At 40.4% G+C, this 14,578-nt stretch overlaps 1 long non-coding RNA gene and 1 pseudogene across 1 annotated transcript; one reads left to right on the top strand and one right to left on the bottom strand.

The window, feature by feature from the left end:
- The first annotated feature begins 69 nt into the window (after positions 1–69).
- Positions 70–12,691, top strand: LOC132389578 (uncharacterized). Its single transcript, XR_009510598.1, has 3 exons — positions 70–447; positions 2,757–2,817; positions 9,781–12,691. It is a non-coding gene; the product is annotated as an uncharacterized LOC132389578 (long non-coding RNA).
- Positions 5,459–14,160, bottom strand: LOC132389570 (NPC intracellular cholesterol transporter 2-like; annotated as a pseudogene).
- Positions 14,161–14,578: the final 418 nt, after the last annotated feature.

Below are 14,578 nucleotides of genomic sequence, written 5' to 3'. Positions count from 1 at the left end.
GACCCTCCCACCTCAGCCAATCCCGACACGGACTGCTCTCCGGCTCACCCAATCCCGACACGGACTGCTCTCCGGCTCACCCAATCCCGACACGGACTGCTCTCCGCCTCACCCAATCCCGACACGGACTCTTTTCCGCCTCACCCAATCCTGTCCCGAGCTTTTTCCGCCTCACCCAATCCCGACGCGCTCTTTCCGCGTCAGCCAATCCCGACACGGACTGCTCTCCGCCTCACCCAATCCTGTCCAGAGCTTTCTCCGCCTCACCCAATCCCGACGCGCTCTTTCCGCGTCAGCCAATCCCGACACGGACTCCTTTCCGCCTCACCCAATCCTGACGCGGGCTTCGCCTTCGCTTCCAGTTCCTCTTTTGCCATTCTCAGGGAGGAGGAGCTGCTCTTCTGGATATTTTGCAACCTGATGGCGTGGAAAACATTTCTCCTTTCGGTAACGCTCTCCTCTCCTTTATTTCGCCACTTTGGCCTGTAGCTCTCCTCTCCTTTATTTCGCCACTTTGGCCTGTAGCTCTCCTCACCTACCACCTCGTCCGTCCCTTTCTGCCATGTTGCACTCTCCTCCCCTATCAGATTCCTTCTACTCCAGCCCTCTGCCTTTTCCACCCATCACCTCCCTGCTTCTACTTCATTTCCTCTCGTCTGACTTCACCTCCCAACTCTAGCTTGTCCTTCCCTTCCCCTTCAGTTCTGAAGAAGCATCTTGGCTCGAAACAACTGTTTACTCACTACTATAATTGCTGAGTTCCGCCAGCATTTTTTGTGTGTTGTTGTGAAACATCGTAACTGTTTCCCTACCTACTGATATTTCTCCATCCACTGAGCATTTCTATAATTTTATCTCCCTTATCCCCAGTTTAAATGTTAAACTGTTTAAACAGTTTAAATGCCCTCTGTCACCGATTTTTCCCCTACCCCATCTTCCTTATCACTGGGCTTGGAGACTGGTCCAATGTAATAACCTCACAAATGTTTGTGTGGCTTGTTGACTATTGTAAGCAAACATGATAGCATATTCTTAATTTTACATAGTAATGGAAATATCACATTAATTAAAATGAAATATCTTTGTGAAATTATGCCCTTAGGCCACAAATAGGAGTAGAATTAGGACATTCAGACATTTGAGACTGCTCCACTGTTCCCTCAGGACTGATTTATTTCTCCCAACCCATTTTCCTGCTTTCTCCCTATAACCTTTGACACACTTAATAATCAAGAACCCATCAACCTCCACTTAGTCAATAATGGCCTCCACAACCATCTGTGGCAACAAATTTCAGATTCACCACCCACTTGCTAAAGAAATACCTCATCTCCGTTCTAAAGGGAAATCTTCATAAAATGACGCTATGCCCTCTGGTCCTAAACTTGCCAACTATTGGAAGTTCCAATCTACTCTCCACTTCCACTCTACCTAGGCATTTTAATATTAAGTAGGTTTCAATGAGATCCTCACATTCTTCCAATCTTCAGTGAGTATAGGCACAGAGCCAAACGCTTCTCATATATTAACCCTTTCATTCCTAGGATCATCCTCTGGATACTCTCCAATACCAGCAGATCCTTTCTTAGAGATAGGGTCCCAAAAAGAGCTCACGATATTCCAAATATGACCTTATAAAATCTCAGCATTACATCCTCGCTTCTATATTCTAGTCCTCTCACTTGCTTTCCTTACTACTAACACAACCTGCAAGTTAAACATTAGGGAACCTTGCACTAGGACTCCAAAGCTCCTTTGCATCTCTGATTTCTCAATTCACTCACATTTAAAAGTTTACACTTTTATGCCTTCTACCAAAGTACTGAACACGATAAACCACTTTCCTGCACTGTATTCCATCTACTGGCTCTTTGCCCATCCTCCTAATCTGTCAGTCCTGCAGACTGCTTTCCTCAACACTGTCTGCCCCATAACCATTTTCACATCATCTACAAAGTCATTAATTCTATCATCTAGATCATTAATATATAATATAAAAGAATAGTGGGCCCAACACCAACCCCTGTAGAAAACCACTAGTCACTGGAAGGCAACTAGATAAGACTCACTTTATTCCCACCCTCTGCTCTCTGCCAGTCAGTCAATGCTAGTATCTTTCAAGTAATATTGTAGGCTCTTACAGTATCTTACTTAGCAGCCTTGTGCAGCAGCTTGTCAAAGGCCTTCTGAAAAAACAAACAATATCCATTGTTACTTCCACCTGTTATTTCCTCAAAGAATTCCAACAGATTTGTCATATTTGACTTCTCAAGGAAACCATGCTGACTTCAGCCTAATTTCTCATGTGCTCCAAAGTACCCTGAAACTTCACCCTTAATAATGGTCTGTAAAATCTTCCCAGCCACTGAGGTCTGACTAACTGAACTATAATTTACTTTCTTCTGCCTCTCTCCATTCTTAAAGAGTGGGGTGACATTTGCAATTTTCCAGTCCTCTGGAACCATTCCAGAATCTAGTAATTCTTGAAAGATCATTACTAATGCCTCCAACAATCTTTTCAGCTGCTTCTTTCAGAAACCCAAGACCTTTCAGCTTCCCAAGCACCTTCTCCTGTAATAGCAACTACATTCACTTCTGTCCACTCTCTTGTATTTCTGGCATGCTGCTGGTGCCTTCAGTTGAGACTGACGGAAAAGACTTAGTCAGTATTACTGCCACTTTGTTGTTATCCATGACCAATTAGCATCATTTTCCATCTGTCTAATGTCTACTTTTGCCTCTTACTCTTTAAACAGATCTGGGAAAAAAATCCTCATGCATGATTCCCCGAAGATTAACTAACAGGTTGAGATGATGGTAAGGAAGGAAAATGTGATGTTTCATTCAACTTAATATAAAAGCAAAGCTGTTAGTGCTTAAGGCACTAGTACTATGGGCAGTTTTTGGCCCCTTATCCAAATAAAAAAGTTTGTGCTGACATTGGAGAGGGTTGAGAGGATGTTCACAAGAATCATTCTGGGAACGAAAGGGTATGAGGAGCATTTGATGGCTCTGGACCTGTACTCATTGGAATTTAGAAGGTATTATTAATGATGTTTTCAGTCATGTTCTTGGCTTTTGAGCTACCAGTAAGCTGTCACCCAACTTCATTAGTGCCAACTTAAACAAGTTCATAGGGTGGATTTTGTCCATCAAGAGACACTATGAAGATCATTTTGCCTCTGTGACAACTCTAGGAGAAATACAGGGAGCAGGACTGTTATAACTTTGGTAGCATTTAACAACCTCATTAAATCTTGACTACATCAAACAGGAGGAAGTAGTGAACTTTCCATAATTCATCAACCTGTACAAGTTCATTTCCTTCTGGCCATAAGGTCATGCCAATTCATGCTACCATTAAACAAGTCCACATCAGAGACAAATGCACTGCAGCCTGCTGTTACAAAGCTACATCAGTGAGAAAGATTAACAAGTGTGGAAATGCTTCACCTCACCTCACCTCCTCCAACAAATTTCCTGATTAACAAACAAATTTACAGGGCTAATGGAAGGAAAACTTTTAAGATTTGTCACCTCCTCTACAACATACAGTAAACAAGGTCCTCCACCAACTGCTACTACTGTACAAAACCTCTGACCATGTTTCATGGACAGACCCCAGAAGAGTGAACCACTCCCATTTCTCAGGAGCCAACTCTCAAAAGCAGACTATGCTGAAATTCTGAGAAACTTAGCAAGTCAGGATGCACCTATAGAGAAATGAACACTTGATGTTTCAAGCAGAGACCCTTTATCATGACTGATGAAGGATCTTGGCCTGAAACGTTGATGATTTATTCCTCTCCATAGGTGCTGACTGACATGTTGAGTTCCTCCAGCATCTTGTGTGTTGCTCTGGATTTCCAGTATCTGTAGAATCTCTTATGTTTAGGCATTGCTGAAATTCAATCATTTTTAGTACATGTGCAATGCCCATTGTCCACTGAAGATAAAAGACCAAGATTGCCCAGGACTTGTGTCCTATCAAATGGCAGTGATTCCTGCCCTCCATTACATTTCCTGGATTTGGACTACTGACAATTGGTGCCTCAAAGCACTGACAAGATACTGATCTCCTAGTGGTATCCTACAAATCCATTGGAAACACTAGTGAACCAGTATTATCCCAGAAACCAGGTTACACTGAGCTAGCTCTGTTAGGCAAGCTTCATTGTTTGCCTCTCAAAAGAAACATTCTTCCAAGCCTACGGAAAGATTGCCACTTCTAATTTTTTCTAAATTTAAACATAACATAGTTTGAGAGAACCAATTAAATACAGTGGGAGGATTAATTTCCTTCCAATTCAACAATATAGATCTTCTAGCCATCAGAGTTAGAAATGCAATCATTCGACGGGCAGAAGAAGATAAATGCAGTGAGTCTAACATTGGTAAACCAAAAATTGCGGTAATAGGATGAGGTTGTAAATCAATATTCAAAACCGCAGAAATAACATCAAAAATATCTTTCCAATATTTCTCCAAAAATGAACAAGACCAAAACATATGAGTTAAAGATGCAATTTCAGAATGACATCTATCACAAATAGGACTAATATGAGAGTAAAAATGAGCTAATTTATCCTTGGACATATGGGCCCTATGTACGACCTTAAATTGTATGAATGTATTGAAAAAATACAATTGTATTGAAAAAATTAGAAGTGGTACTTTTGAGACCTATTAAATTTGAAAAGTTATGGAGACCATTTATTCAACATTTTCATATGATGTAATATGACCCTGTGCCAAGTTCATTTGATTTCCCAGCTTTTAGCTTATGTATGTTGAGAGGACCGGAAGTGACGGCATTGATGAATACTTATTTTTGTGAGATATTATAAACAGCCCCCTTTTTTTTTCTCTCTTTTTTTTGTTTCTTTTTTCTTCTATATTAGTTATTAGATTAGTAGATTAGCTAGTTTTGCATTATATATATTTCTTTCTTTCTTTTTTCTGTTTTCTTTATATCATATATTATGAAATATTTAGATTTACCATGTTCATACATATATTTTATGGCTTATATCTTGGTAAACTCATTTATATTGTAACTATTATGTATGTTTTTTTATATGTAATGGAATTTGTATGTTGGTAATTTCTTTATCAATATATCATTTGTATTCTGTCCATATTACTAATAATAATAAAAAGATTTAGAAAGGAAAGATTGCCTCACAGAGAGAGGAAAAGACTCCAGGATGTGGTCAAAGCTTCCTTAGGTTAAAAAAAGATGCAACATGCCACAGGCTGCAGGGTACCTCTGATCACGACTGTTGTTGCAGGAAATAAGTCACAGTGGGGGAGTACTGGTAGTTAAGAAGCAGCCTCTTTACTTGACAAAGTGAGATACAGCAGCATCAGATGGAGACCCTTTTGGTGGAAAAAGATATGCTTGGTCCACAATATACAACATTTTATGCGCTTAAGGACAAAGAAAAACTCAGGGCAATTTATATTTACAATGCTTTATTTTAACTCTACACCACTTTCTCACTTCCCTCTTTTGTATCCATACTACAAACACACAAACAACACATTTAAGTCAGTGCTGTCTGGTTTTCCAATTAACTGTGATGTCTTCCAATTAGCTTGGTTTACAGTTCTTAGGAACCAATTGTTCAGAGTTGCACTTTAGATTTAATCTTCAATGCATATTCAGATCTGAAGGTTGGTCACTGAAGTCAATATTCACTTTATGTCCTAACCCCAACAATGACCATTCTGCAGAGTACAGCAAGATTAATATACCACCTCAAACTGCACACTTACCCATCTTGTAAGGCTGCCCCATTGGCTCAATGCCAAGACCCAAAGAGAAAGCCACTCATTTTTCCTGATAGATCTCCCATTAAGAACCTTAGATGTAAAAAATTCACATTCAACTGCAATTCTCATTTATTGATCCATTCAATTGTTTACTAAAGGCAACAATGGGACAAATCATTGTTTAGAAATGCATGTTCAAAACTTACAAATGAATGCAAAAAAACATTTACTTAAATTTGCCTCAGTCCTTAAATACATAGGTGATAGAAACTTTGTGGTTACATGGACAAACGGACATGGATACTGTTGGAGCAGTAAGGAATACAGAAACTGATTTATTTGGAAATCTCTACAGGGATCCTCCAGCAGAAGAGGCCTCTGTCAAGCTCATCCTTCAGCTCCCATTCAACCACCAATTTAATCTGGGAAAAGAAAAAACATGTCATAATCATAGAATTGTTCTGACCTGGAACAGACCAAACTGGCTTCTCATTGAGCAAACCCATTTTCCTGCATGTTCATCACAGCTCTTAAATTCTCTAGAATGTCTAAACAATTCACTTTTATGTAATGATTGGCCATGTTTCCATTATCCTAACGAGCAGTGGTACAGCAGGTAGTCCAAACCAACCTTCAGTGCTGTCTGTGAGCAGATTTTCACTCACTTTCAAGGTGCTTCGATTCCTCCAACATCTCAAAAGGTGTACGATAGATTAACTCGCTACTATTAATAATCCCTAGTGTAGGTGGATCACACACAATGGGCAAATTGATAGGCATGTGAAATACAGTAGATTACAGAGAAAATGAGAGAATGAGAATGCTTACAGATGGCTGAGGTCAGTGGGCAGTCTCAGATGTCATAAAAACAGAAAACCTACAGCACAGTACAGACCCTTCAGCCTACAAAGTTATGCTGAACATATCCCAAGAAATTACTATGCTTACCCAGAGCCCTCTATTTTTCTAAGCTCCATGTACCTACCCAAAAGTCTCCTAAAAAACACTATCATATCCACCTCCACCACCGTTGCTGGCAGCCCATTCCACGCACTCACCACTGAGTAAAAAACTTACCCCTGACATCTCCTCTGTACCTACTCCCCAGCACCTTAAACCCGTGTCCTCTTGTGGCAACCATTTCAGCCCTGGGAAAAAGCCTCTGACTTTCCACATGATCAATGCCTCTCATCATCTTATACACCTCTATCAGGTCAGCCCTCATCCTCCATCGCTTCAAGGAGAAAAGGCCGAGTTCACTCAATCTATTCTCATAAGGCATGCTCCCCAATCCAGGCAACATCCTTGTAAATTTCCTCGGTACCCTTTCTATGGTTTCTACATCCTTCCTGTAGTGAGGCGACCAGAACTGAGCACAGTGCTCCAGGTGGGGTCTGACCAGGGTTCTATATAGCTACAATATTACCTCTCAGCTCCAAAACTCAATCCCGTGATTGATGAATGCCAATTCACCGTATGCCTTCTTAACCACAGAGTCAACCTGCGCAGCTGCTTTGAGCGTCTTATGGACTTGGACCCCAAAATCCCGCTGATCCTCCACACTGCCAAGAGTCTTACCACTAATACTATATTCTGCCATATTTGACCTACCAAAATGAACCACCTCACACATATCTGTGTTGAACTCCATCTGCCACTTCTCAGCCCAGTTTTGCATCCTATCAATGTCCCGCTATAACCTCTGATAGCCCTCCACACCATCCACAACACTTCAAACCTTTGTGTCATCAGCAAACTTACAAACCCATCCCTCCACTTCCTTATCCAGGTCATTTATAAAAATCATGAAGGGTCCCAGAACAGATTCCCGAGGTACTCCACTGGTGACCGACCTCCATGCAGAATATGACCAGCGTCATCAAAAAAACAAAGAAAAATCCCCCTCATTTCCCTTTTATCTTTTGGCTAAAATTTTAAATTTGTTCCCCGATCCTCAAGTAGTTCATTAATGATTTCCTGCCATTTACCCCATCAAAACATTTCTTAATCCCCCTGACTCCAGAACAGCCCCAATTCTCCCATCTAAATTTATAGCTGAAATCTCCCATCCCAGGAAATCTAATGAATCACTTAACCACATTAAATGGTGTCTGCTGAGCAACTGGACATAGTGGAGCAAATGTATTTTTTCATTCTTTTAGTATATTCCCCACAACTTACCGCAGAAGATGAGCATATATAGATGCTGAAACAAGTTATCGCACATTCAGTTTTGCTGTCAAAGGCTGACATTTCTAAAAGCAGATTTAGATTCACTTTTTCTACTTTTCTGCTGCCCAATATTATGCAAGAATGGATACAGTGCGCAAACCTGCAAGCTACAGAACTTAGCTTAATAGCAGCTTCAGAAACAGAATTGTCCCTGCTGGGATGATGAAAGTGCATGACTTCACATGTCTGTTTGACATACGAGCTATCAGAGCAGGAAGTGTGTTGGTTAACCCTTGTGAACTTAGACCTGTATTTTCTGAATGGTCAAACGTGCAAGTCTTGCTGATAGCTGACCGTATGCCAGAGCAAGATCCACCAAAAAGTACTAAAGCAAAAGGCACCCATCCATGATTTACCACAACATGGCATTTAGGCATTCTGCACCCATCCAGAAAGTGAACTTGCTACATACAAGAAATTTAAATACAAAGTACAAGTTTAAATGCTTTCCACTTCAACTATTCCAAATTATTCATAGTGATAGCTTAGATGCCTAAAGCTTTTAGACAGCAAAAGCAGTATCACAAGATATACAACCATATGGATACCTTGCTTTAAGAGATAAATGATGTAACCTTTCCTCACTAAACATATTCCATGAAGACTATTCAACTTAAGATGTTAAATACCTGATAGAGCAACTAGTTTAAAAATGTTAATTGCTCACTACAGCCTTGTTTTATTGCTTATGGCAATTGTACAATGCCAACAACAACATGGTTTTTCACATCGAGGAAATGCAAACTAAAAGCTTCTCTAGTATTCTGCTATTAAGAAATTAATTCAAGGATATTGAAGCTCTATCATTAATCAGGAGGACAGCGTTACTAATACCAAAGGACTGGAATTGTTGAAGGGTTATTTTAAACCACATTATTAGACAGATTTTGGAATCAAACAGTTTACTTAAATTTTAAATACTAAGGCACACAGAAGTGTACACACATCTTAAAATTCAATGTTCTAAGTTTATTACACAATATCCTCACTGGATGGACCACAGCTCTGCATCAGCCTGCATTCTAAAGGGCCTTGTATGAAAACGCCATTTGTTAAAGTATATAACAAACAATGATCAAGTTGAAGACATTAGAATTCATTCATGTTTTATGACACTTGCTGATGGGTATTCCTTTTTTATTGGTAAGTAGTTGAAGTAGTGGTAGTTCTGATTATTCCGAATGGGACACCGAATCCCAGATTGACAACCATCAGCATTAGGAATATTAAATAGGACTGGAATGCCACTCAACGCCATAAACAGCAGCCACAGTCTTTTGACTCGATGTTTCTGCGAAGAAATTACAACCGTTAGCCTTCATTGATTGAAGGCCAAGTTTCAGAGAAAGGGCAGTACAGGGAGTAATTTCAGCTAACTGGGACAAAGGGCATGTTTCACAATAGGAGTTGCTACACCTACACTTTACATTTCTAAGCAATTCATTACTGTTACATTTTAAAAAGCTTAAGTTTTGTTCTGGCACTCAGTAAGCTAAAAGGCACTTCAGTTTCATCCAGAATTTTAAATACATGAGAAAACTTGTAATGAAAAGTGAAAATATGTTGGTGAATATGCAAGTTTGGCATTGGTAGTTCTAATAATGAGCTGTACATGGAATCCAGATTTATTGATTGAGCCTTTTAAAAGTCAAAGGCCTTTATTACTGTATCATCAAATCTAGTTTATTTAATTTATAATAATTAATCCATAATAGTAGGTTTTCCAAGTTTCCCTTAACAACAATTTTGCTTTTCCCAAAAACTTTCCTCCAGGTCAATTTACTAATCTGCTCCAGAAAGACTTGCTTCCACCTGCATATCCCTTCTCCACTCTGCAAATCTCCCTTGAAACTGCCATCCATGCTTTTATCTGGACACCCAACTATTACAGAACACTCTTGACCTTCGCCCTCATTCTATTCACTATAAAGTTGATTGAAAGCTCTTTTGTTCATAATGTGTTGTGTCATAAATGCACCTTATTATTTGTTCATTTATTTGTGATATTACTATGTTTTGTGTGTACAAGTTGTACGTACTGTGTTGTGCAACTTGGTCCAGAGGAATGTTGTTTTATTTACTGGTATACATGTGTATGGTTGAATGACCATACAGACAGAGCGTAGGTGTTCAGCAAAACGGTCTTCCAGTCTGCGTCGGGTCTCACCAATATATAAAAGGCCACACCGGGAGCACCGGACACAGTATACCACACCAGCCGACTCACAGGTGAAGTGGCGCCTCACCTGGAAGGACTGTCTGGGGCCCTTAATGGTGGTGAGGGAGGAAGTGTAAGGGCAAGTGTAGACTTGTTCCGTTTACAAGGATAAGTGCCAGGAGGGCCAGAGGAAGCAGGATCTCCTAGTGGCCACATATTTTAATTCCACATCCCATTCCCATTCCGATATGTCTATCCATGGCCTCCTCTACTGTCAAGATGAAGCCACACTCAGGTTGGAAGAACAACACCTTATATTCCGTCTGGGTAGCCTCCAACCTGATGGCATGAACATTGATTTCTCTAACTTCTGTTAATGCCCCTCCTCCCTTTCTTACCCCATCCCTTATTTATTTTTTATTATCCCCTCCCCTTTTTTTCCTCTCTCTTTTTTCTTTCTCTGCCCCTCTCACAATCACTCCTTGCCTGTTCTCCATCTCCTTCTGGTGTTCCCCTTTCTTTCTCCCTAGGCCCCCTGTCCCATGATCCTTTCCCTTCTCCAGCTGTGTATCCCTTTTGCCAATCAACTTTCCAGCTCCTCCCCCCCCCCCCCCCCCGACTTCTATCATTTCGGGTTTCACCCTCCCCCTCCCACTTTCAAATCTCTTACTATCTTTCCTTTCAGTTAGTCCTGACAAAGGGTCTCAGCCTGAAACGTCGACATCGCTTCTTCCAATAGATGCTGCCTGGCCTGCTGCGTTCCACCAGCATTTTGTTTGTGTTGCTTGAACTTTCAGCATCTGCAGATTTCCTCATGTAAAAGTCAAGCTGTATTGTGTTCAACTGCAGACTGCTCCAACATTCATGTGCTCAGGGAATTTTTTTTGTGACTATATTTTACTGATATCTCATATGTGCTTGCTATCATATCTGCTACGTGTGCCTTGTGCTGCGTATGTCAATTGATACTGTGTTTTGCACCTTGGCTCCAGAGTAATACTGTTTCATTTGGCTGTATTCATATGTATTTATGTATGGTTCAATGACAATTAAACTTGAACTTGATAGTAAAATACACTGCCCTGGCTCCCAGTTCAGCAGTACCTCAATTTCAAAATTCTAATCTTAATTTTCAGAGCTATCCTATTCCTCAAACCTACATCTCTCTGATTGCCTCAAAATCTCAGCCTGCCAAGATGCACAGCCATGAACAACAAGCGAATTTTGTTTTATTAATTATCCAAGCTGAAAATACTGGTCAAGCTTGTCTTTAGTTCCAAAGTCCAAAGCTCTAGAGTTCACTTTCTACCCTCTCCACCACCCCCAAACGCTCTTAAGCTATGGCTATCTCTCCTCCAACTTTCAATCCAGATGAAGGGTCTCTATCTGAAATACTGGACAACCACTTCTATCCCTAGGTGCTGCCTGACACCCCAGCTCTTCCTTGTAACTATTTTCTCAATTCCATTTTAAAATTCCTGAATGAATTTTGAGAATCCTTGCCGGTAAGAATTTTTTCCATCCCCACATATTTTCCACTTTTTAAAATCCCACTTCATTTCATGTGTGAACTATCAATAGGAACAATTTTCTCATGGGATCAGGCACAATATTTCAAAAATCCTCTTGTCTCACTTAATTTCTTTGAAGGGGAATACCTCAGCTTCTCTTGCAAGCAAAAATCCTTCACCTCCTGGAATCATTAGTAGCCTAATGGATTGATGACAATATATGGAAAATGTTGAAACTGTTAATTTAAGGTAGTGGCTAATGTGGTATTTCCACCTGGCTCCCCAAATGAAAAATTTCACTTTTCCCATATTTGCCACCTGTCTGACTATTCTACAAAATTATTTCCTTAGTGTTTTACAATTGTTGTCATTTACACATTATTCACACTTGTGCCAGTTATGAATAAGCAAAATAGAAAAGGCGACAGCAGCACACTTGTCTTTACATTGACCCTGGGAGACACCACAATCTCCCTCTAGTTACAAAGAACACCATTTCATATCTTCTTAGGCACTGAAGGCCATTCACTTCATGTCCATGCTAGTTCTCACAGCAATCCCATTCCTCAGATTACCTCCCTGTGATCTATTCTCTCTCATGTGCCTATTAGTTCCCCAACCTCCAATTCTCCTACCACCGACCCTAGCAGTAATTTACATTAGCAAATTAAGAACCACCAGCATACTTTTGGGACACGGGGAGTAACAATATCCAGAAGGAAAACTCACATCACAGTGAGAACGTGAGACAAAAGTTATGTCTGAGCCCAGGTCACTGCACTGAGAGGCAACACCACCTACACTACCAAATGTTTGGACCAGTGTTTTACCATTGCCTCCTAACAGTGACCTCTTATTCCATAAGCCTGAATTTGAGGATATAGAATTTGAAAAGGTACAACAGAAGAGATCAGATTGCTTTGCAGGAACATTCAGTAGACTGATTTCCTTCTGAGCTAGAGGATTCTCATCTGTACTGAGGGTTCTCCTTTGCCAATTTTGCACTTTAAAATGAAGACTTACTGCTAGCAAAAGTCACGTTCACAGCATAGGATTTTCCTTTGCAGAGTACACATGGCAGTGAGGGGCAAGGTGTGATATCCACTACTGAAATTTTCCCGGATGCAGATCCTGCAATACAGATAGAGATTAATTATAGCCAATACCAGAAGTTAGTGTTGCACTGGTAAATCATTAAAGCACCAACCTTTATAATTTACTGACTTGATTTATTTAGGATTAATGGGCCCTTTATCCCAACCCCCAGCCCACTGACCCAATTGCCCAGAAATGTATAAGCAAAGCAAAGAGCTTGCTCAAACCAGATTTTGTGTACACTTTTTTTTCAAATCATAAAGCACAAACCCCACTGGGAAAATCATATAAAGCAGCCGACTACAAATTGTTGAGGTAAACAACAATTGCAGCCATAACAAAGCAACCAACAAGGCAGTTTTTGACATCACAGATCTAATAAACTGAACTGGGGAAAAGAAAAAAAGCTGAAATTGCACTTTTCAAGCTTACAAATAAACATTTAGAAAAAACTTCTTGTTCTAGTATGAACCAGCCCTAGACATTAATAAGAAAGCTCAGCATTCAGAGTTGTTTTAAAACACTGTCATATAAACAACTGCTACAAAGGGCTTGCAAAGTGTGAACCGAGTTAAGCACTAATAGACAAAAAAACTGCAGATTCTCGAAATATTTGGCGGGTCAAGCGGCACCTGTGAAAACAGAAACAGTTAATGTGCAAGGTCAGACATCCTTCACCAAAACTGAATTACTGATAGATACTAGATGCAATTAGTCACAGTTCGAGAATGACAATAAGCTACTCAATAAAAACATCAATCTAGGATGTAAATTAGATCCATTGCAATATGTTCCAACAGCCACTTTCTCTCAAAGGTGACATTAATTACAATGGCACATTCAGACTTTAAAACTCAATAACCAACACGGTTTGTTTTTAAGAGTTAAAGAGCTAATCATGATTACATTTCAAAAAGCGTAGCACGTGGAGAAACAACTAACTCTGAATGTTAAAGAGGAAAATAAAATGCTTCGGTAACAATATTACGGAGTTGACGTTTCGGGCTGAGATCTCATCGGGATCTCCTGCATGGATGTTGCCCGAGTTTCTCCATCATTTTGAGTATGTTGGTCAAGATTTTCAACATCTGCAGAATCTCATGTGCTTGTGCAACAATAAATACTCACACTTTAGAGCAAATGAATCATGCAAGATGCTTAAGTTTCTACTGAAGGGACTGAACTACCGAATTAAGATTTATACCGTAGGGTGTTATAGAAAGACAGTCTTTAAACTTTGAACTTCACCGGCCGTGCCGCACACAATGCGGCCAGGAGCATGAAGCCGAAAGCCACCTGACACCTCAGCTCGATGTCGCCTCCACCGCCGATCCATTCCCACCCCTCCTTGCCCTCAGGGTTCATGTCAGCTTTCTGCAGTAAACACCGCCTTCCTTTATTTGAAAAAGAAAACCTACTAAAAGTGAATTTAAGAATATTTTTATTGACAGTCACTCAACTGCACAACGACCTTCCCGAGTAAAAAGTCAAGCGAGCTAGGCCACGCCGCGTTTTTGATTGACAAAAGGGAAAGCCAATAAAACCGCAGCGCTCTAGAACCAGCCAATTAAATGCTTAACATTTGTTTGTCTTTGCGTCATTGTACCGCCTTCCTGATTATGACAGACACTTTTAAACTCCAATGTCGACGAAACGTTGCGAAAAATTAAGCAACTCACGCTTCACCAATGAGCGTAGTGAGTGGGTGGGGCAAGGTCGTGATGGACGTGTCCTTTAGCTAATGAAGTTGGTTGTTACTGCACAAACTGGTGGGAGTACGCCAATGGGGAGAAGGGCTGAAGGTGGT

This window comes from Hypanus sabinus, chromosome 2 (assembly GCF_030144855.1).
Source record: "Hypanus sabinus isolate sHypSab1 chromosome 2, sHypSab1.hap1, whole genome shotgun sequence".
NCBI classification, from domain to species: domain Eukaryota; kingdom Metazoa; phylum Chordata; class Chondrichthyes; order Myliobatiformes; family Dasyatidae; genus Hypanus; species Hypanus sabinus.
This window is presented reverse-complemented; position numbering and strand designations above follow the sequence as displayed.